Genomic DNA, 21,525 nt, shown 5'->3' on the forward strand with positions numbered 1-21,525 from the left:
TTAACTTAAATAACACAAAGTAGTATGTCTCTTCTATATTTTTGGGGTCAACAAAGATCCAACACATTCAAGGTTTTGCTGAGAACCCTAGGGTCATTTTTCTGTTCTCAGTTTGGTGGCATATCTGTCATACAAATATTCTATTTGTTTCATTTTTTTTCTAATTATAAGGTAATTTAAATTTTCATCTATTAATTTTTATTTTACTTGAAACTCAGAAAGAGGAAGAGACAGGGACTGAATCAAGAGCCAAAAACTCCATCTGGGTCTCCTACCTGGATGGCAGAGACCCAAGTCCTCAAGCCAGCATCCGCTACTTCCTGCATCTGCATTAACAGGCAGCTGAATGGCAAGCAGATTAGCCAGCATTTGAACCACGTAGTGACCTAACTGCCGTGCCAAATGCCTGCCCTGAGGATAACTTTTAATTCTCTTAATCTTAGTCTCCGTGTCACTCAAGCCACTTCTTTGAGATTTTATTTCTTGTTTTCTTTATGTTATACTTTCAGTGCCAATAATATTTACTATGTTCTTCCCTACCAACACAGAGCTCCATGATTTGTCCTAATAGCACCCTCCTCCCTCCGATATGTAGCACTGCTTAGATTTTCAAATTCTATCTCTGATTAATGCCAACCAGTTACTTTCTCAATTACTTTTCCTAGGCCCATCATTGGAACCATCTTTATACTGCTTTTCCCCTTTGACTGAGAAATTGTTCCCGCTGTGTGTATTCTCAGGACTACATGATTCATTCCTAGCAAATTGCCTCTTTTCCCAAACATCAGGTCACCCAACCTGGACAGTGATTTGGACCAAGAGAGCCACAAGGGCTAAAGACATCTAAACCAGGTGGTGGAGGAGGAAATGAGAATATCCATCACTCTCCACATGATGGCCCACTGAAAACCTGCAGAACCAAATCTACTGTGTAGTGTAAACCCTCTCTCTCCTTGAAGACTGGTGTCATTCACCCCTACTACCAAGGGACCCAACATGGTACCTGGCTCTTCTCTCAATGAATTTTTTCTTCTATATTGTAACTCTAATGTCCACCAATAGAATATTTTTTAAGATTTTTTTATTTATTTGAAAGTCAGAGTTACACAGAAGAAGAGGTAGAGGGGCGAGGGCCTTTCATCCATTGGTTCATTCTCCAGTTGGCCACAATGGCTGGAGCTGTACCGATCAGAAGCCAGGAGCTTCTTCCAGGTCTCCTACATGGTGCAGAGGCCCAAGGACTTGGGCCATCTTCTACTGCTTTCCCAGGCCATAGCAGAGAGCTGGATCGGAAGTGGAGCAGCCGGGACTCGAACCAGCGCCCATACGGGATGTCCGCACTGCAGCCGACGGCTTTACCCGCTGAGCCACAACACCAGCCCCACCAATAGAATATTAATAGCAGAGAAGTAAATCGTAATGAATCTCATAATTGTGATAATAATTAGAAAAAGTGGTGTTGGTGGTGGTGACCACAATTTAAAGACATGGGAAAAATAATGAGACAATATGTTCTAAAAAACACCATAAAAAAACAATATGTATATATGACCAACTTTATGTTAAATAGTATGAAGACATAAACCTTAGTATAGTTCATACCTACAGAGCTGGATAAGCAATTTTTTAAGATTTTTTTTCTTTGTGTTTTTATACATTTGGTGAATTTGTATTTATTTCCTATATTTTGATACTTTTTAAAATTAGGACTAATGCTTCTATATCAAATCTAGAAAGGAGAAAGTCTTTTAGCTTAGCTTTGTTTGTAGAAGCTGGGAATAAATTTAAAGGAACCCATAAAATAAAACCTGAGATTAAAGTGAATATTTAGTAAAATGAAAAAAGAGCTAATTATTTTTAAAAAATCTAATTGAATACCAAAAAATATGGTCCTTTGGAGTAGCACAGCATCATGGAAAAAGTGTTAATTAGAATTATGAAGAAAAACAGAAAAAGAATAAGAACACATTAAACATAACAAGTTCACAGAATAAATAAAGTTCTAACAAAATTCAGCTTAATAATATTTTGGAACTAAGATCAATTGATTATTTTATAGAAAGTATAAATTACCATGCTTACTGAAGTTATATAAAATCTAATGGGAAAATAACTATAAAAATTTGTAAAGCTGTTTTTAAAGAGCTAAATCAGAATTTCTTTGGTAAATCTGTAGAAATCCTTAAAAGCAGCAATAAAAATCCTTTGCCATGAAAATGTTTCAATGGACAAAAGAAGCTTATATTGTGGATTTTTAATATAACATACAAAAAAGAAAATTACCACGTAACTTAAGTTATTCAATATAATTTATATTAAACTTAAGTTATATTGAGTTATAATTATTATATTATTGAATATATTGAAATATAATTATTATATTAAGTAAAATTTGTACAACAAATATTATCACATTGCAATGAAACATACTATACAAACATAATAAAGTAATGCACATAAGAGTCCACTAGTTTTTTAAAATACCCTAGAAGTGTCTCCCATATAAAGCCTGTTAATAGTCACTATATTAATAGATTTTTTATTTTTATTTATTTATTTATTTATTTTTGACAGGCAGAGTGGAGAGTGAGAGAGACAGAGAGAAAGGTCTTCCTTTTTGCCATTGGTTCACCCTCCAATGGCCGCCGCAGCCAGCGCACTGCGCTGATCTGAAGGCAGGAGCCAGGTGTTTATCCTGGTCTCCCATGGGGTGCAGGGCCCAAGCACTTGGGCCATCCTCCACTGCACTCCCTGGCCACAGCAGAGAGCTGGCCTGGAAGAGGGGCAACCGGGACAGAATCCGGCGCCCCGACCGGGACTAGAACCCGGTGTGCCGGCGCCGCAAGGCAGAGGATTAGCCTATTGAGCCACGGCGCCAGCTTAAGTCACTATATTAATAGATAAAGTAATGAAAATGGCACATTAATCTTACTGTTAGTGAATAATCATATGATAAAATCCAATATCCATTACCAAGTCCAGAATAAAATTTAGCTGATCTCTTGAACTGAAGGCATGCAATGACCTAAAAACATAAGATCACAATATTCATGTCAGCAATACTGCAAAATTATCAATACAGAAACATTGGGGAGTGAAACATTGTGGCTCTATGTTTGGTGGATATTTTCAAGTTATTACTAAGGCAACCTAGCACCATTTATCAAAATTTCCATTATTTGACCCTCTGATTTCTATTTTTATTTTTTTTTAAAAGATTTATTTATTGATTTGAAAGTCAGAGTAAAAAAAAGAGAGAGGAGAGGCAGAGAGAGGGAGAGAGTCTTCCATCCGATGGTTCACTCCCCAACTGGCCACAATGGCCAGAGCTGCACCGATCCGAAGCCAGGAGCCAGGAGCTTCTTCTGTGTCTCCCACACGGGTGCAGGGGCCCAAGGACTTGAGCCATCTTCTACTGCTTTCTCAGGCCACAGCAGAGTTGGATTGGAAGTGAAGCAGCCAGGTCTTAAACCGGCGCCCGTATGGGATGCTGGTGCTTCAGGCCAGGGCATTAATCTACTGTGCCAGAGCGTTGGACCCAACCCTCGATTTCAATTCTACATATTTATTCTTCACAAACACACAGGTGGCCAATATTTCTGTATGGAGTATCTTTTGTGACATGAAAAGTCTTAAAACAACATAAATACTGTTCAATGGAGGAGAGATTAAACAAATTAGCATATGTGCTAATAGAATTCAGCCATCACAAATAACACAGTAAGATACATAGGAGACACTTGCAAAAAGAAAGAATGCTGCAGAATAAAAAATAGAATATGACTATATATGACTTACAAATGGTATTTACATTAAGAAATCATGTCCAAGCAGAAATGACGTGAAATCCACAGAATGCATGATGGAAACGGGCATGGTATCAGTATCTGAATGTTGGTGTGGAAAGAGCAAAGAACAGTGGATGTTACCTTGTTACCCTTATTTTATATAGTTCCATATTTTTAGAATTTTTTTGTATGAGTATGTACTATTCATATTATTTTAAAATTAAAAACAATAGAAAAATAGAAGTTGTGAAAACACCTATGTAGGTATAAAAATGATCAGACAGGCATCCTCTGAAGATTTTCTTGCAATGACAATTATTACCATTGGGTAAGGCTTTCAGTAGCATCTTTGAATTGTGTAGTATGCATATTCATGGAGATAATAACAAGAATTTTAAACTTTATTCCATAGCTATATAAGCCGAATGGACAAAAATGTTAATGAGAACACTCACTGAAGAATTATTTCTAGTATTTAATATTTGGAAACAAGTTATAATATATATAAATATTTGGAAATACATACATATTTGGAGATACTTATAGTATGATCTGCTTATTTATCAAAGGAGCATTTTGCCATTCTAACATCTTAGAACACATCTCTAAGTATGGCAGAAGAAGTGGCCTGGGACTTATTAAAGAAGAAACTGCAAGACAGGGCTTAACATTGCATCTAGTTTTTGTAAGTTAACAGTAGTAGTGTTATTTGTATAATGATTGTATGAACTATTGATGTATGCTCTGTTAGTGCATATGTGTGAAAAGTCAGAAATAGTATACATCAATCTGTTGTCAGGTAATTGTATAATCTTTCTTATGTTTGAGGGCTGAGATGGAAGGAGTTCCCTAAATCTCTGCTCTCCTCCTGATCAACGAGCATTTGTTGACTGTTCAAATCAGAAAAATAAGAATATATTACCTATGGTCATTCAAAACTGCCTACATTTTAGTTGGCCTGCCCACACAAACATTATACTGAATGTGAAGGGTAAAATTAAACATGCTGCCTTTGCAATAAAAGAAACGGAAGTTAATCTAATACCTGTGAATATCTTTTAATTCAATGCCATGTTTGTTACAGTGCGAATATCCCAGAGCTCAAAGATCTATCCGCACACACCATAGCACTACTGTAGCTGATGTCAACAGGTGGGCATGGCCCCAGATTACTGTCAGAGAACGCAGTTTCTCTCTGTGTAGCCCTATCCACCGTAAATACTGTCATTAATTCCTATATCGGGGGGCCAGCACTGTGGCGTAAGGGGTAAAGCCGCCTCCTGCAGTGCCGGCAACCCATACGGGTACCCATTCAAGTCCCAGCTGCTCCACTTTCAATCCAGTTCTCTGTTATGGCCTGGGAAGGCAGTAGATAATGCCCCAAGTACTTGGGCCCCTGCACCTGCATGGGAGACCCAGAAGAAGCTCCTAGCTCCTGGCTTCAGATCAGTGCAGCTCTGGCCATTGTGGCCAGTTGGGGAGTGAACCAGCAGATGGAAAACCTCTCTCTCAATCTCTCTCTCTCTCTCTCTCTCTCCCTCTGCTCTCTGTGTGTAACTCTGACTTTCAAATAAATAAATCTTTAAAAAAATCTCCATATCATTTCTTAAATATTTATTTATTTGAGAGGCAGAATTACAGACAGAAGCAGAAAGAGAGAGGTCTTCCATCCACTGGTTCATTCCCCAGATGGCCACAGCAATGGAGCTGGATGGATCTGAGGCCAAGAACCAGGAGCTTCATCTGGGTCTCCCACATGGTTGCAGGGCCCCAAGCACTTGAGTCATCTGCTGCTACTTTCCCACGCCAATAGCAAGGACCGGGATTCGAAGTGAAGGAGCCAGGACTTGAATTGATGCCCATAGGGGATGTTGGCACTGCAGGCAGAGGCTTAAGCACCGGTCTCTAATTCCTAGATCTTTTTTTTTTTTTTTTTTTTTTTTTTTTTTGACAGGCAGAGTGGACAGTGAGAGAGAGAGACAGAGAGAACAGAGAGAAAGGTCTTCCTTTGCCGTTGGTTCACCCTCCAACAAAGCCAGGAACCAGGTGCTTCTCCTGGTCTCCCATGCGGGTGCAGGGCCCAAGCACTTGGGCCATCCTCCACTGCACTCCCGGGCCACAGCAGAGAGCTGGCCTGGAAGAGGGGCAAGCGGGACAGAATCCGGCGCCCTGACCGGGACTAGACCCGGGGTGCCGGCACCGCAAGGCGGAGGATTAGCCTATTGAGCCACGGTGCCGGCCATAATTCCTAGATCTTAAAATCAGTTTTGTTTTATCATTTAATAACGTAAAAATGGTTCTCAATGGCCAGATTTTTCATCCTCACCTCTGTAGGTTGTGGCTGAGAATTTTATCTTTCATAGAATCCTGAAGGTAGAAATAGATGGGTGGCATTATTTTTACTCCACCCTTCCTCCACTGTATGTATCATCTGTACACTCTTGAACAACCAGAGCTTAAATTCTCTTTAGAGAAACTCTGTTCCTTTAAGATATTAGGACATTGAGTCTGGAATTCCTGAGGATATTAACAAAGAAGATTAATTGTTTTCAGAAGATTTTATCTATTTCAGACTTTGGCTATAATAAAAATTTCTTTTTTTTTTTTTTTTTTTTTTTTTTTTTGACAGGCAGAGTGGAGAGTGAGAGAGACAGAGAGAAAGGTCTTCCTTTGCCGTTGCTTCACTCTCCAATGGCTGCTGCGGCCCGCACTCTGCGGCCGGTGCACCGCGCTGATCCGAAGGCAGGAGCCAGGTACTTCTCCTGGTCTCCCATGGGGTGCAGGGCCCAAGCACTTGGCCATCCTCCACTGCACTCCAGGGCCACAGCAAAGAGCTGGCCTTGAAGAGGGGCAACCGGGATAGAATCCGGTGCCCCGACCGGGACTAGAACCCGGGGTGCCGGCACCGCTAGGCGGAGGATTAGGCTATTGAGCCGCGGCACCAGCCTTATAATAAAATTTCTAAACATTGCTTATTTGTGAAGCTAATTTTTTTAAAAATGAAAAATCTTGGTTTTGTAAATTTAGGCTGTATTTGTTGTTAGGAAATATATTTTAAATATATACATTATATCACACTGAAAACAGGTGATAAAAGCTTGCTTAGAAAAGGGTTCAAGTGCTTGGGCACTCATCACTCACAAGAAAAACTGAGATGGATTTCTGGACTCATGGCTTTAGCCTGGCCCAGCCCTAACTGGATGCTGTGGTCATCTGAGGAGTGAACCAGCAGATGAAGGAGTCAGAAAATACAAACAGATAAACTTAAAAAAATGTTTACCATGATCCCTTGGAATATATGTTCAGGAAAAAAAAATACTGTCTTGATAATAATATCTACTTTCTCTGGTTTAATTTGTACTTAATTCTGGAGATTTCAAGTTTCCCAGACATGAAGTATTAAATAAGCATCTTAAATAAGCATCTTATGGGGACCGGCGCTGTGGCGCAGCAGGTTAACAACTGGCCTGAAGCGCTGGTATCCCATATGGGCGCTGGTTCTAGTCCCGGCTGCTCCTCTTCCAATCCAGCTCTCTGCTATGGCCTGGGAAAGCAGTAGAAAATGGCCCAGGTGCTTGGGCCTCTTCACCCATGTGGGAGACCCAGAAGAAGCTCCTGACTCCTGGCTTCAGATCGGCGCAGCTCTGGCCTTTGTGGCCATCTGGGGAGTGAACTATCAGACGGAAGACCTCTCTCTCTCTCTCTGCCTCTCCTCTCTCTGTGTAACTATGACTTTCAAATAAATAAATAAATCTTAAAAAAAAGCATCTTATGAAGCCTAATTTTCATGTTACATTAAATCACAGTAAGGAAAAAAACTCTCAAAAATCTCAAGTATACTAAAATCCAAGCTGATATGGAAAATAACATGAGGAGGTAGATACATATTCTTGGAGGTTTTTTGTTATAAAGTCAGATTTGACAAAGTAAGATTTGGATGACTGCTTTTTTTGAACTTACACACAGAGTCACATTGTATTTTATATGTACTTGTATACATATAAGCAGGTACTTAAAATAGTTCATGGAAGAATGGAGTTAAGAGAAAATGTGAATTTTCCATGCATCTTTGGGGGACCCTCGTGTGTAATGTGAACATATTCAGGCACATTACCCCACATGCAGACACACATGCGCCTGCTACAGCATCTCTTGGAATCAAAACACCACTTCTCAACCACAATCGCCCTCACTCAACCGTTTCTAGGCAAGGTAACTCTCTTCTCTAGTGAGGCTGCTTTTTAATTTTGAATCATTTCCTCTGGATTTCCATGGCAAAATTTATTTTGTAATATTTATATTAAAAAACACTGAATGGCCTTATTAGCTGCAAGCTATAAATGCCACAAAACAGATTTGAAAATTGGAACACGCCCAACATAAATGGTTGCCGACGGTGGATGGGCAGACGTACGGCACAGGGCAGTAAAGCCACCACACAATATGAGGAAAATCATTAAAAGATCTGGAAAGGCATCAAGATGGCTGGCCCCTTTGTAGTCCCAGCACAAAGACTGAGCCTTATTTCTACATATTTTCCCTGGTGGGGAATAACAGCTTGAAAACAATCCCAGATGTATTCATTTGTGTAACTATTTGCTTCTCGTAGCATATAGGCATGGAAAAATTACTGAAAGGCCTCAGTTCTGGACTTGTATTTTTTCAACGTCAGGCTTTGAAAAATAGCACCATTTTTCTTTAAAACCGTTCATTTACCTGGAATGTTGGCCGGCAGGCCTATAATATGGACTTGGTTTTGTTAAGATTGAAAAAATGCCCAATGGCAAGAGAGGAATGGGCAATTGCAGTGGATAAAACTAAATATGAACCCAAACTCAGCTGAACAAAGGTCCAAGCAGGGTAAAAAATAGTGTGTTTTTTTTTTAACAATTCTAAGCCAGCTGAGGAACTCTATATTCTGTGGAAGAAACACAAATTTAGAAAAAGTAAGTGATCTAGAAAGTTTCCTTTAAAGATACTGAAAACAGGAGTCAACTTCCTTTTCAAGCATTTTCTGCCTTAAAGGCGTCCTGTCATTTTAGATGATTCTGATATTGGGACAAGAGCATCAACAACTAATTTGGCCATCAATTTTATAACATAAATAGATTTACAGTTATCTATCCAGTTTTTAAAGTTTTGAACATTTGTGTAATGTTAAAATGAATGATTTCTCTTAAATGCATGTATAATCTGGCTTCACTTGTGCAAATGGTCTGTGAATTCTGCTTTCTACAATCGAGTATTCACTAATTTTATAAATGCAGTGTGTGTGTGTGTGTGTGTGTGTGTAGAAGAGGAAAGAGACTACAAATCAGTGTACTATTGCCTTCACTTGGTCATGTGTTCTTGGTGCTATTTAAAAGAACACCAGGAATTTAAATATTGAGTGATATAGACAACTTCTCTTTGTAAGCATTTCAGTGTGACATACATGTTGGTTGTTACTGCCATTGCTTTATAACCTCACTGTTGTTTAGAATGAGATGAGGTGTGTTGGAATTCATCATCCGTTTGACAAACGTTTAACGAGTACCACGGTTTGCCAGGCACATTCTAGTAACAGTTTTCCACAGTGGTAACGAAACCTCAATACATCACTTGTCCAACAGGCTTCTGCACAAAAGCAGCTAAAATCATATTTCGGAATATTTTAGGAAGACGATGTGAGACAAGAGATTCAAAGGAGAGTCTTTTCTTCACTTCCAGATCTCTCGGTATCTTATAAACATTACATCAATCCCCACGTAATTTATGTAAAGGACTTATCACTTGAGCATGTGGGATTGATATCCTGCCCCAAAGAGAAAGCTCCCTTTGACTCAAGCCTTCGCCTGCCCTGAGACATACGATTAGCCACATGACGATGACACCAGGAGGTATGGATTGGATTAATTTCAAACAAAAATAAGGAACTCAATCTAAACTATGTAAAACTCACCTCACTCTGATTTATTGCTTTCTTCAGACCATTGAAGCTGCAAATAAAATTTATGAGGGAAGAACAATAAATTAGGACTGGATAAAGGCATGATTTTAAGCCTCGAGTTGCTTGTACAGTTAGATTTTAACACATAAAATTGGGAGCATAATACCAACAAGTTAATAAAATCAGCCGAGTGCTGACATGTAAAAACATTTTTTTTAACAATTGGTTGGCCGATCAGTTAGCCTTGTTGACAACTTGAAATTTCGAAAATGTACTTTGCTTACATTCAATGAACATTAAAAATGTAGAAAAGTTCATAAATACATGGAACAGAAGTTCATTGGTCTTGGGATATATTTGGGGGGTATGGAAGCTGCCTTTAAAGTTAAAACTGTAAAATTACCACATAATAAAAGCCTGTGCTTTGAACACTAATTGCCCAGTTATTAGGGAAAAAGCCCTCTTTTCCTACTCTGAGGAAGGTGTGATGTGTGAGCTTTCTTTGGTTTCCCTGAGATGTGTTTTATGTCTTGGTTCTACCGCTCTTTTCCATGTCTTCTTTATTTTAATTGTACTAATATGCATTAGTATCAAGAAGGCATTAGCTCTATGATGATCCCTATGGTGTTTTAATTGAGAGTAAATTGCCTTCCATAAATGGGACCTCCTTCTGGCCCAAAGACCCGGCCCACCCTGGTGGTTGAGGCACAATTGCTCATTTGAAGAGTTAAACCAAGGCACCCTAGCCCACTTTGTCAGCTGCCTGGAGGGAAGTTGTCAAGTCTGGGACCCTGCTGCTTTATTCCTATAACTGTGTTTGAGAAACACCTCACAAGTGGAATTGTGGTTGCCTCATCCAGAAAATGTGGAAAGGATTAATGTGGCATGTAAAACAAATCACTCCTGAACTCAGCTGAGAAAGTGGGTATTAAAAGCACTCCAGTCAAAAGGGCTTTAGTGAGAGGGTCACGGTGATATACAGTCAGCACATGTTGGGTTGGTAATGCTGCAGGGCCTTTGGAAATGGTAATGGTGCATGGGTGTAAAAGTCTTTCAAGACCTCTTAAAGGCACATGTGTTTCGTGAGCGTGTTCGCCAAACAAGGAACCTGTTATGGGTTAGATTCACTGAAGCTTTTAAACTTTATTGATTGGTTTGTAGGATTCCAGGTTCACTTACTGCTTAAAAAAAAAAAAAAAAAAAAAAAAAAAAAAAACTGTTGATAAACACAGGCAAGAATCTCGCTTTAATCTTAACCTTATGGATCAATAAACAATGCGGGCTGTTGCCTCCTCTTCGATTATAACACTTGCGATTTATTTTTACTATAGAAGTGTTTGCTGCTTTTCTGAGTTAATGGACGGTCCATCTATGATGTTCTTCTAAATCCAGGTGCCTTGTAGATTTATTTTGAGGGGGAAAAATTGGGAGGGGGAGAGACCTGAAGATTTCTTGCTATTTGAAATATGAACCATAGCCTTAATAAAAACGTGTGGGTTTCAAGTTGAGAAAGAACAAATAAACCTGCTAAGTGTAATTTCATAAACTGAGACCGTTTTCCTCGGTATTTCCACTTTTGGAAGGAATTCATTCATATCTCACATTATAATGCAAATATATCATTGTAGCCAAGGTTCAGCGAACTTTTTAAAGAAAAGAAACAGAATGCAGTAGCTTGGTACCATTTAAGTAAAGTGTCTCCACCTATTCTCCTGGCCTTAGTTTATATTTGCCCTTTATAATGAGATGCTTGGATTATTTTGAATAAAGTTTTACCATGTCGGTTCATTCATTTTCCTAAATAACCTGGACCAAAGGATCACGCAAAATCTTTGAAAAGATGAAAGCAGAGGCAGAGGTTGCAATAAGTAGGGAGTGATGCATTTGAGTACTTGTCAGCACATAGACAGAAACAAGCATGTGTTTCTAGGTAAGACCTGACACAATAGTAAGACAGGTAAGCAGGAAGTACCAGCAAACTAACCTAAAACTCACATCAGTAAAGCTAAACAAAAATATTACATGAGGCTGAAAAAGTCAGGAAGTTTTGGGGTTTGGGTTCAACACACCCAGGTTTGGTCCCAGCTTACAGCCGTGACTGTGAATATTATATTTTTTTCACCATAATGCAAGCATGATATTATTTGTTACCTTTGCTTTACTGCAGGCCTGGTAAAAGTCAAGATCAATAATTTCTCAGGAACAGTTTCCCTAGACACTGAAATTACAACCAGCCTGAGGGACGCAGCAGATATAAAATTTCTTGCCCTCTCTGTAAAACTCATAAAGCATCATCATTGCCCTGTTTTTAAATTGAACTTCCTGTCTTGGGCTCATGCACGGTGCTGCTCTCTCCCTAGCACATTTGGCCAGGAGGAGGGTGAAAGGTATGCGCTCATGGTCAGTGCGTTGAGTATGAAATGGAAGAGCAAGGCGCTAAGTACAGGCTAAGCTGTTGCTACCTTGCATTTCACTAGGTAGCGTGAAACACTGCGGCGATGGCTGCTTTGCAACAGTGAACTCAGCTGGGAGCCCCGAATGTGCACAACAGTGGCTGAAAGGAACATACACAATTTCCTGTGCCAAATCATCTGTATAAGCAAGCCACTCCTCCTCATGGGGGTGGGGGTGGGGGTGGGGGTTTGCCCTCACCTCCTTTGGATATGCAAATGCATTTAATCCACATAACTAGTATCCAGCAAATAGGAGTCTGTGGCCACGTCTTCCTACTTTGCTTAGTTACCCTACCAGGAACGGCCAGAACAACACAGGATTTCTTCATTCTCTATGCTCTCTAATTTGTACCACTACTGACGAACCTCAAACCATGCAAAATTGCCTATTCTAGGCTCAGAATTTTTCCAAATGAGCTTCTGGTTGTGTTAAATATCCAGAAGATTAAAGTGCAAGGTTTGTGTGTTTTCCAAAATGGACAAGGCGTTTACTTTTTAGACGAGAATAATGGCAGGAAGTAGATGATCTTGACAACAATCTGTGTTTCATGGTTGAGTATGTGTGAGACTGTGCCTGCGTGTGACATTTTTTTTTACCACTTTAAATTGGAAGTGTTCTGAGCCTTGAGTGATGGATTCTGTGAGGTCTAACAGAACCCAGAGCTGGGCGCTGGTAACTGGGAAATCATGAGCCAATTGTTTCCCAGTGTTCAATGGAAGTGACTTTGAATGCTTCCCCAAACACACTAATTGGAGACCTGGACTGTGTTGAATTTTGCAGGTCTCCACATCTCCCAGACCAAGATGTGCTGCACACCTGTACAACAGATGACCAATTTTAATGTGCAAAGAAAAGCCTCCCCCCATAAGAACATGATGTTTCTTTCACGTGGTGTACATACAATTCAGCAAAGGGGTTGAATCATGCCACTTAGCTGTAAGTTTTCATCGCTGAAGACATTTTATAGGGCTTAAATTTTATATAGTCCAGTATCAAGTAGTACCACTAATTGCACGACTTCAAAGTAGACATATGAGCTCTACTTTGATATTATTTTAGTGGCAAGCCATCGCTGCCCTTACAATTGTTCCTACAAGGTCCTATATTAACATTATTACTGGATATTTTGTTTAACTTCAATTTTAGTGAAAATGTTGCCTCCTGCTTAGAATGAGAATTTGAAGACTGAGATTAAATTGATAGAGAAAATCAAGTCTGAATCGGTTTATGGCCCAGAGGTACATTGGGAATCCCATAAAGCATTGTTTCAGGAACCTGGTTAGTGTTCTGTGCACCTGCTCAATGTTTTTTTCATCATCACAAATGTCAAAGTGCTCAGTAAGTCACTGGAGTTTGAATGACAGCCATGCACTAAGCAAGCAGTTATGTTTTTTCACTACCAAATTGGACCATAAATGATGAAAAAGAGGTCAAAAAGGAAGTATGGAACCATACAAATTTGAAAGGGGAAACTGCTAATAGCCATAAACCCGGTGCAATCAAAGGCTTGGCAAGTCATTGCAAATTACCTGCTCTGTGAATTACTGATGGCGGAGCGTTATGATATAGAACTTTCTAACTCCTTTCATCTGTAGTAACAGGGCTTCTAATAGCTCATAGATCAAAAGCAAAGCTCTGCCGGGGGGATTCTGATACAAACACACTAAAGTTGCTCAAGCATAGTGTACATGAACAAGACGTTAATGCACAGCTAATGTGGCTTTGGAAGGACTTGTTACTTAATCTAGTGTATGTGTTCTGTGGATGTATCTCACCCATCTAAGATTTATAGAAAAGGAAGATTGGAGGGGCATGCATGACTAATTTAAAAGGAGGAGTGAAATCTTGCATGATACTTTGCATTAGGGATTAAGGTAGTTTGGTATCTTTCAAGCAAGATCTTGGTAATCTTTCAAATGCAAGGTACCAAACTCCTAAATCCTTTCCATCCAATTCAAGACTCAGACTTGTGGGAGTCAGGAGCACTCAAAAATACTTCAGCTAGTATTTTTGCTATTCAGGTGAATAGCTATGTCAACAACCTCTCTTTGCTCTTGCCTCTTTGCTGGAGATCAGGAGTGTCAACTAAATGAGCAATTTTATTCTAGGTAAAAAAAAAATACTTTGCACAATGAAAGATTTTGTAACAAAGATTTGGCTGAAGTGCTGCCCAGTTAGATTTTGTTCTGACACAAACGTGGCTCTGGTGCCTAGGAGGGAAAGTGAGGCAGACAGATGAGGTAGGTAGTTGCTAGAGAAGAGATTTCCTGTTACACTTGGGTCCTTTGTACTTGGTAGCAATGATATGCTTGAGATGGAAACTCATTTTCTTGTTGGTGCTTACATCTTAACTCTTATATAACTCTCTTTAATTCTTATGTATGAATAACCTATTTTAATTCATGTTAGTCATTGATTGCTTGTTGCAAATACAGTGGTGAAATAAGATATAGAGCATGTGTATTTTCATAACGAAATGCACTTCAATGCACACATGGGTAAAAATAAAGAACCACGGGTTATAAGAGATGTAGAAGGTTGAGTGAGTATTTGAATGGGATGCTATTGGAGAGGAATAGTCAGAAAAGACTCTTGGGAGAAGTGACATCTGAGCTGGGGTATGATGGATGTGAACAGGCTTACCTGGTATGGTTCAGTGGTTGAGAAAGAACAAGGAGCACAAAGCAACTGGATCATGGTGACCAGGGCTGTTATCCAACACTACTGTGGTGTGCACCTAGATGGCAGCAGTGGAGGCAGAAAGGAAAGAAAGTAATTTGAATTTTTTGTACCACAATAAACTTAACTTTTAACTCTACTTTCCCACAAAAAATTTTGAAGTACACTCATATATCCACTGGTCAATAAATTACAGTATTCATGGACCCTATAATTAATACAAAGTAAGAAAGACTAGGGTAGGTGTTGGGTGGAGCAGTTAAGATGTTGCTTGGGACACCCTCATTCCATATTGGAATCCTTAGATTCAAGTTCCAGTCTGCTCCCAATTCCACCTTCTTGCTAATACAGACGCTGGGAGACAGCAGTAATACCTGAAGTCTGTCAATCCCTGATTCTCATGTAGGGAATCTGAATTGTGTTCCTGGCCCCTGGCTTTAATCTGGTCTGGCCCCGGATGTTGCAAGTATCTAGGAAGTGAACCAGCAAACGGGAGTCCTCGCTCTTGCTCTCCCCCCTCCCTGCTTTTCAATAAATAAAATAAATTTTACGAAAGAAAAATATATGAAGGCTATACCTGAAATTTCTTTTAAGGCATTTGAGAACAGCATCTGGAGACTCTCTCTAATCAGATTACAAGGGGAAGGCATGAGGCAAGCATGAAACTGGATAGACAAATCAGAGACCTCTGGAGACATCTCTGTAATGGAGAAAAGTAAGTGTCTACAATAGTGGCCCCCATCGATCCAAGGGCCAAGCTCCTGGGAGAGCATTTAATAGATAATTCTAGATAGTTTTGCATCATATGTCACTTCTAAATGCTGATAATTTATAGATGCATGGGTAGTTCATTATATTGTGCAGGTTAGTCCTTAAAGCCTCTTTCATTGTTTATAATTTCTCAGAAGATAAAGACACTTTAACTTATGAGTAAGTAGAGTGAGATGAACAACATGGATCCATAAATTACCAAGAGCTGATACTAGAAAAGAAACATAAGTAGCCAATATGCTGTTACTAGGCTTCCTTGTGCTGTTTTGGACATAGCATACCCAGAAATTATATTGTCTAGCTTGGATGAAACCAGAGGATTTAAGACTGTCTATAAAACTGGGAAAAAAAGCATTATATTTTCCTTTTTTAGAAAAGTTTTTTACTTCTTTATTTGAAAGGCAGAGTTACAATGAGACAGAGAAAATGAGATCTTTCATCTGCTGGTTCACTCCCCAAATGTTTATAACAGCCAGGCCTGGGGCAGGCTGAAGCTAAATGCCAGAAACTCCATCCAGGTCCCCCATGTGGACAGCAGGAACCAAGCACTTGGGCCATTTTCTACTGCTTTCCCAGGCACATTGGCAGGGAGCTGGATTGGAAGCGGAGCAGCCAGCACTTAAACCACTGCTCATCCGGGAAGCCTACATTGCAGGCCATGGCATAACCACTGCACCACAATTCCAACCTTGGGTTTCATTTTCATAACATGATGCAATGACACAAAGCATTAGACAAAATATTAAATGTCAAGTCTGAATCACACTTTCAATTAAAATTTTCAAATTTCCAGCGGGAAACCTGAGTTGACTTTCATGTGCACATGACTCCCATTAGGACATAAGCTTGAAGAAGAAGTCCTTGTCAGCAGCTGGCAAAGGCAGTGTTGGCCTTTGTCAAGGTCATGGTGATTGTTCCTCCAATTCGACATTTGCACCTAAGATATCTGAAACTAAAGCTGAGATTTTTGTCTGCATCAGAGCAGTCAACATGCAATAAGCTTAAATGTTACAAGGGGAATACATATGCCAGATATGAGCATCCCAAATGGTGTCAAGGCAATGCTTGAGGCTGCCACTCACAGCTAGGCTTACTAAGAGGTTTGCAAAGTTCTCCTTCCTCACAGGCTGTGTGTTCTGGCCTTTGGGTCTCAGGAACTTGACCTCTGCTGTGCTGTGCTAGCACACTCTGACCCTGAGTCCTGAGTGGATGTCTACCCATGCAACAGTTATTTCCCATGGAAAGTGACTACTGATTGTCCAAAGCCTTTAGCACAACTGTGCCTTCCCTCTGAAACAAGTGCTCTGGAGCCACCCATCCATGACCTTCTGAATATTCTTCAAGGCTAGAGACTACTTAAGCAGGACATCAGCCACCCCAGGCCCCACGTGCACTCTCCAGGACTGTCAATCCTAAATGTGCCTCCGAGGCCTCTTGGGATATTTTGTGTCCGAGAAGTGTTGCTCAGTGACTGCAGACGCCTCCTTCCAAATGCATCACTTATATGCACAGAATATTTGCTCATTGTATTTTACTGCAATAAAAGCAAGGGTTTCTATTTTAGCATTGTATTAGTCTGTTTTTGTGTTGCGGTGTCAAAACACCTGATGCAGGGTTCTTTTAATTTTTTTAATTTTTTTTTTTATTTGACAGAGTTATAGACAGTGAGAGACAGAGAGAAAGGTCTTCCTTCCGTTGATTCACTCCCCAAAAGGCCGCTACAGCCGGCGCTGCACCGATCTGAAGCCAGGAGCCAGGTGCTTCTTCCTGGTCTCCCATGTGGGTGCAGGGGCCCAAGCACCTGGGCTATCCTCCACTGCCCTCCCGGGCCACAGCAGAGAGCTGGACTGGAAGAGGTGCAACTGAGACTAGAACCCGGCACCCATATAGGATGCCTGCACCGCAGGCAGAGAATTAACCAAGTGAGCCATGGCACTGGCCCCTGCAGGGTTCTTTAAAGGAGAGGGAAGTGGGCTGGGCATTAATGTAGCAAATAAGACCCTACTTAAGACACTCACATCCCTTATCAGAGTGCCTGGGTTTGAGTGCCACTTCTGTTCCCCATTCCAACTTCCTGCTAATTCCCACTCTGGGAGGCAGAAGACGATGGCTCAAGTACTTGGGTCCCTGTCACCCACACAGGAAACCTGAAAGATTGATTCTGGGCTCCTGACTATGGCCAGTCTAACCCCAGCTGTTGAAGGCATTTGTCTATGGAAGATGGATCTTTGTGTATCCACCCACCTCTCTCTCTCTCTGTAATAAATGAATAAATAGGTAAAAGAAAGTAGTCATTTAATTAGCTCATCATTTGGAAGCAGAAAGTGCAAGACCAGGCAGCCCAGTCTGCTCAGCCTCTGGTGAAGCTCCCCTCAGCTGATTCATAGCATGATAGAGAATCTAAAAGGAAGCAGCTGAGCATAGAAGGGGCTGCCATTTGCATAGGCGGCCTCACTTTAATCCCTTAGGATGACCTAAGTTATTTTCCATGGAAAATACCTTAGTATTTGTAGTACCTTGCATTACAGCCCAGCTCTTAAGGTTTCCACCATCTCAACACGTTCAATGGGAGATCGAGGTCCCAGCCTATGAGCATCAACAGAACACACTCCAACCACGGCCAGTCATAGAAAGCATATTCTGCTTTCTCTTATAGTAGAACTTGGAAAGTCAGACAGACCAAGGAGAAGCGGCAGAGAATTCTCTTGGGACCAGGCACAGTACAGAGGCTTGCATTCAGGCTCCGAATTTTCAGTGTTCATTCTAAGGATGCATCAATGGAAGGACGGAAATTAGGCTGGAGAGAGAGACAGGACTACCCTGTATTCTAATGGCAGTGCTACTCAGTAGCAATGTAGTATAAGCTACCGTGTAATTTAAAATTCAAACTTTCCAGCCAGGCACATTTCATAAGGTGAAAGGATGCACACGAATAGTATGCTTTATATAATCCAACAAATCTAAAATATTTCTATTTTAATATGAGAACATAATCAACATGTTTTTTTTAAGATTTTTTTTTTTTTTTTTTTTTTTTTTTTTTTTTTTTGACAGGCAGAGTGGACAGTGAGAGAGAGAGACAGAGAGAGAAAGGTCTTCCTTTGCCGTTGGTTCACCCTCCAATGGCCGCCGCTGCAGCCGGCGCACCGCGCTGATCCTGGCAGGAGCCAGGAGCCAGGTGCTTTTCCTGGTCTCCCATGGGGTGCAGGGCCCAAGCACCTGGGCCATCCTCCACTGCACTCCCTGGCCATAGCAGAGAGCTGGCCTGGAAGAGGGGCAACCGGGACAGAATCCGGCGCCCCAACCGGGACTAGAACCCGGTGTGCCGGCGCCGCAAGGTGGAGGATTAGCCTATTGAGCCACGGCGCCGGCTTAAGATTTTTTTTAATTTTATTTATTTGAAAGACACAGTTACAGAGAGAGGTAGAGACAGAGAGAGGTCTTCCATCCACTGGTTCACTCCCCAGATGGCCACAATGGCCAGAGCTGCGCCAACCCAAAGCCAGGAGCCAGGAGCTTCTTCCCAGTCTCCCACGTGGATGCAGAGGCCCAAGGACTTGGGCCATCTTCTACGGCTTTCCCAGGCCATAGCAGAGAGCTGGATCAGAAGAGGAGCAGCCAGGACTAGAACCGGCTCCGATATGGAATGCCAGCACTTCAGGCCAGGACTTTAACCGGCTGTGCCACAGCACCGGCCCCTCAACATGTTTTTTTTTTAAAAAAAAAAAAAACTATTAAAAATATTTTACAGCCATTTTTCACACAGTCTTCAAACCCTTAATGGACAGGACATCTCCATGAAGACTAATGAACTTTAAAGTTTCACTAGCCACTGTAGCCAGTGGCTACTGTGCTGGACAACACAGCCCTCAGGTGTAATGCAAGCGAAAGTCACCCCCGTGATTGGTTTCCTGATGAAGACAGTCCCCTTGGCTGGGTGTTGTAGTCCATGCGAGACAGGCATCTAAGCCAGGCATGGAGTGGGGACGTTGCTGGTCAGCCGTTGCCTCATCACGTGTATGTAAACTCTGGTCTACTCTGGGTCAAGCTATGCCCCAGCAGAGGCATGAGCTGGAAGGTCTTTGGGACACGCTCATACCCAAGTGTCTAGAAGGAAAAGGGAAAAAAAGTAGAAGCAAGGAGAAAGCTAAGCAGCTGGGTTCTAGGGAGGGATGCTGAAGTCCCTCTTCATTAACACAGGTTAACACCTGCATTTGCCTCTTTCTGAGGAACACAGCAGTACACCAAGTCCTTCCTTTCTTTCATTTTCCAAAGAAGTAAAAAAATGAATTCAGATGGCACACATTCATTTCTTGTCTCAAATAGTAGTGGAAATTTTACCAGGATGAGAGAGGAGGAAGAATATGCATTGAAAGTATGAGAAAAGAAACAAATTTTTCAATTTTGATCAAAACAATGTTTCCATTGCAACACAAATTGTCAATCTTCTTTAAATATTCAATTGTGCATGTTTAAAAATATCACTGCAGGAGCTAGAGTTGTGGTGCATCAGCTTAAGCCACTGCCTGAGATGTTAGCATCCCATACAAACACCAATGTGAATCCTGCTTGCTCCACTTCCAGTCCAGCTCCCTACTAATGAAAGCACCTGGGAAAGCAGCAGAAAAAAAAATGGCCCAAGTCCTTGGACCCCTGTTATTCATGTGGAAGATCTGGAAGAAGCTCCTGGATCCTGGCTTCAGCCCGGGCCATCCTCAACTGTTGCAGCCATGTGTGAGTGAACCGGTGGATGGAAGATCTCTCTTTCTTTCTCTTTCGATCTCTCTCTCTTTCTCTCTCTCTCTAACTCTGCCTTTCAAAAAAAATAAATATATCTTTTCTAAAAAAATATCATTGCAACCATTCTCTCCTTGTGTATCTTACCCGATACTGAATTTAAATTTTGTCCCTGTGATTGCCAGTCCCTGGCTTGGTCTGCTACATGTGCACATTGCTAAGTTTCCTGTTTCCTTTTCACAGGATTTATTTACTTCTATTTTTCCCTTCATATGGGCCCAAGGCATAGACAGAGGTGTCGTAAAAAGCAATATATCAAAACCAAAAGTGTATGTTTTTCTATGTATAGAGGTAGTATACTATTTTTGAACCACCATCCATATTTTTCAAGTGTTTCTCCATAGTGTGTATTTTCTTCTAAAAGAGAGAAAGAAGGAGAGAGAGAGAGAGAGAAATTTGAAAAGAATTGCAAAATCTGTCTTGGAACTTCCACTTTAAATTCAAAACAGATCCCCAAACGTCTACTGGGATATATCTCTAGAATGACAAAGAATGTGCACCTGTGATTACCTAAACCAGCCAAAGAATGGCACCATTGCTTCACATAAATGTGGTCACAGATATGTTTTATTTGGTTATAGAATTTTACCATAAATCCCACGGCTCAGTGTAGAATTCTATCTGTCCTGCAGGTCCACTTTTTGCCGTTAGATAACATTTTACAGCAAATGTCTGATGTATTGCTTCTGTCACCTTTTGACCACTAAGGGGTCTCAGAACAGCACAGTGGGTGAACAACAGGGAGACAAAGGGAATTCTCTGTCCTTCAGGCTTGGTCTGTGCATATGGTCATGATTTTCCAGCTTTATGATAATGAGGGGAATACATTTATTTCCCCCTCTGTGCCTGCTCAAGCTGATCCTTCATTGTTGGATTCAGCTGTTGGCCACAGGTAATACAGACCTGTTAAACAATGGAGGGGTCATGAGCGAGGTGGCCAGCTGGCTTTTACAATAAATAATTGTGGGCAAATACTGGCAGGTTTCAAGAACAGGTTCAGAGATGCGTGAGCCAAATTGGATGGTCATCTTGAGATTTCCAAGGGTTGAGCTGAAAATAGAAAGAGCCTGGGAGGTGTCAGCCTAGGTTGCCCATTCAGCCCCAGGT

At 41.0% G+C, this 21,525-nt stretch overlaps 1 long non-coding RNA gene across 1 annotated transcript; it reads right to left on the bottom strand.

The window, feature by feature from the left end:
• Positions 1-2,898: 2,898 nt before the first annotated feature.
• Positions 2,899-15,535, bottom strand: LOC127487328 (uncharacterized). The gene is made up of 4 exons (XR_007914099.2): positions 15,428-15,535; positions 14,815-14,908; positions 9,730-9,766; positions 2,899-3,025 (listed from the first exon to the last, which is right to left on the bottom strand). It is a non-coding gene; the product is annotated as an uncharacterized lncRNA (long non-coding RNA).
• Positions 15,536-21,525: the final 5,990 nt, after the last annotated feature.

This window comes from Oryctolagus cuniculus, chromosome 16, assembly GCF_964237555.1.
Source record: "Oryctolagus cuniculus chromosome 16, mOryCun1.1, whole genome shotgun sequence".
In the NCBI taxonomy this organism is placed as follows: domain Eukaryota; kingdom Metazoa; phylum Chordata; class Mammalia; order Lagomorpha; family Leporidae; genus Oryctolagus; species Oryctolagus cuniculus.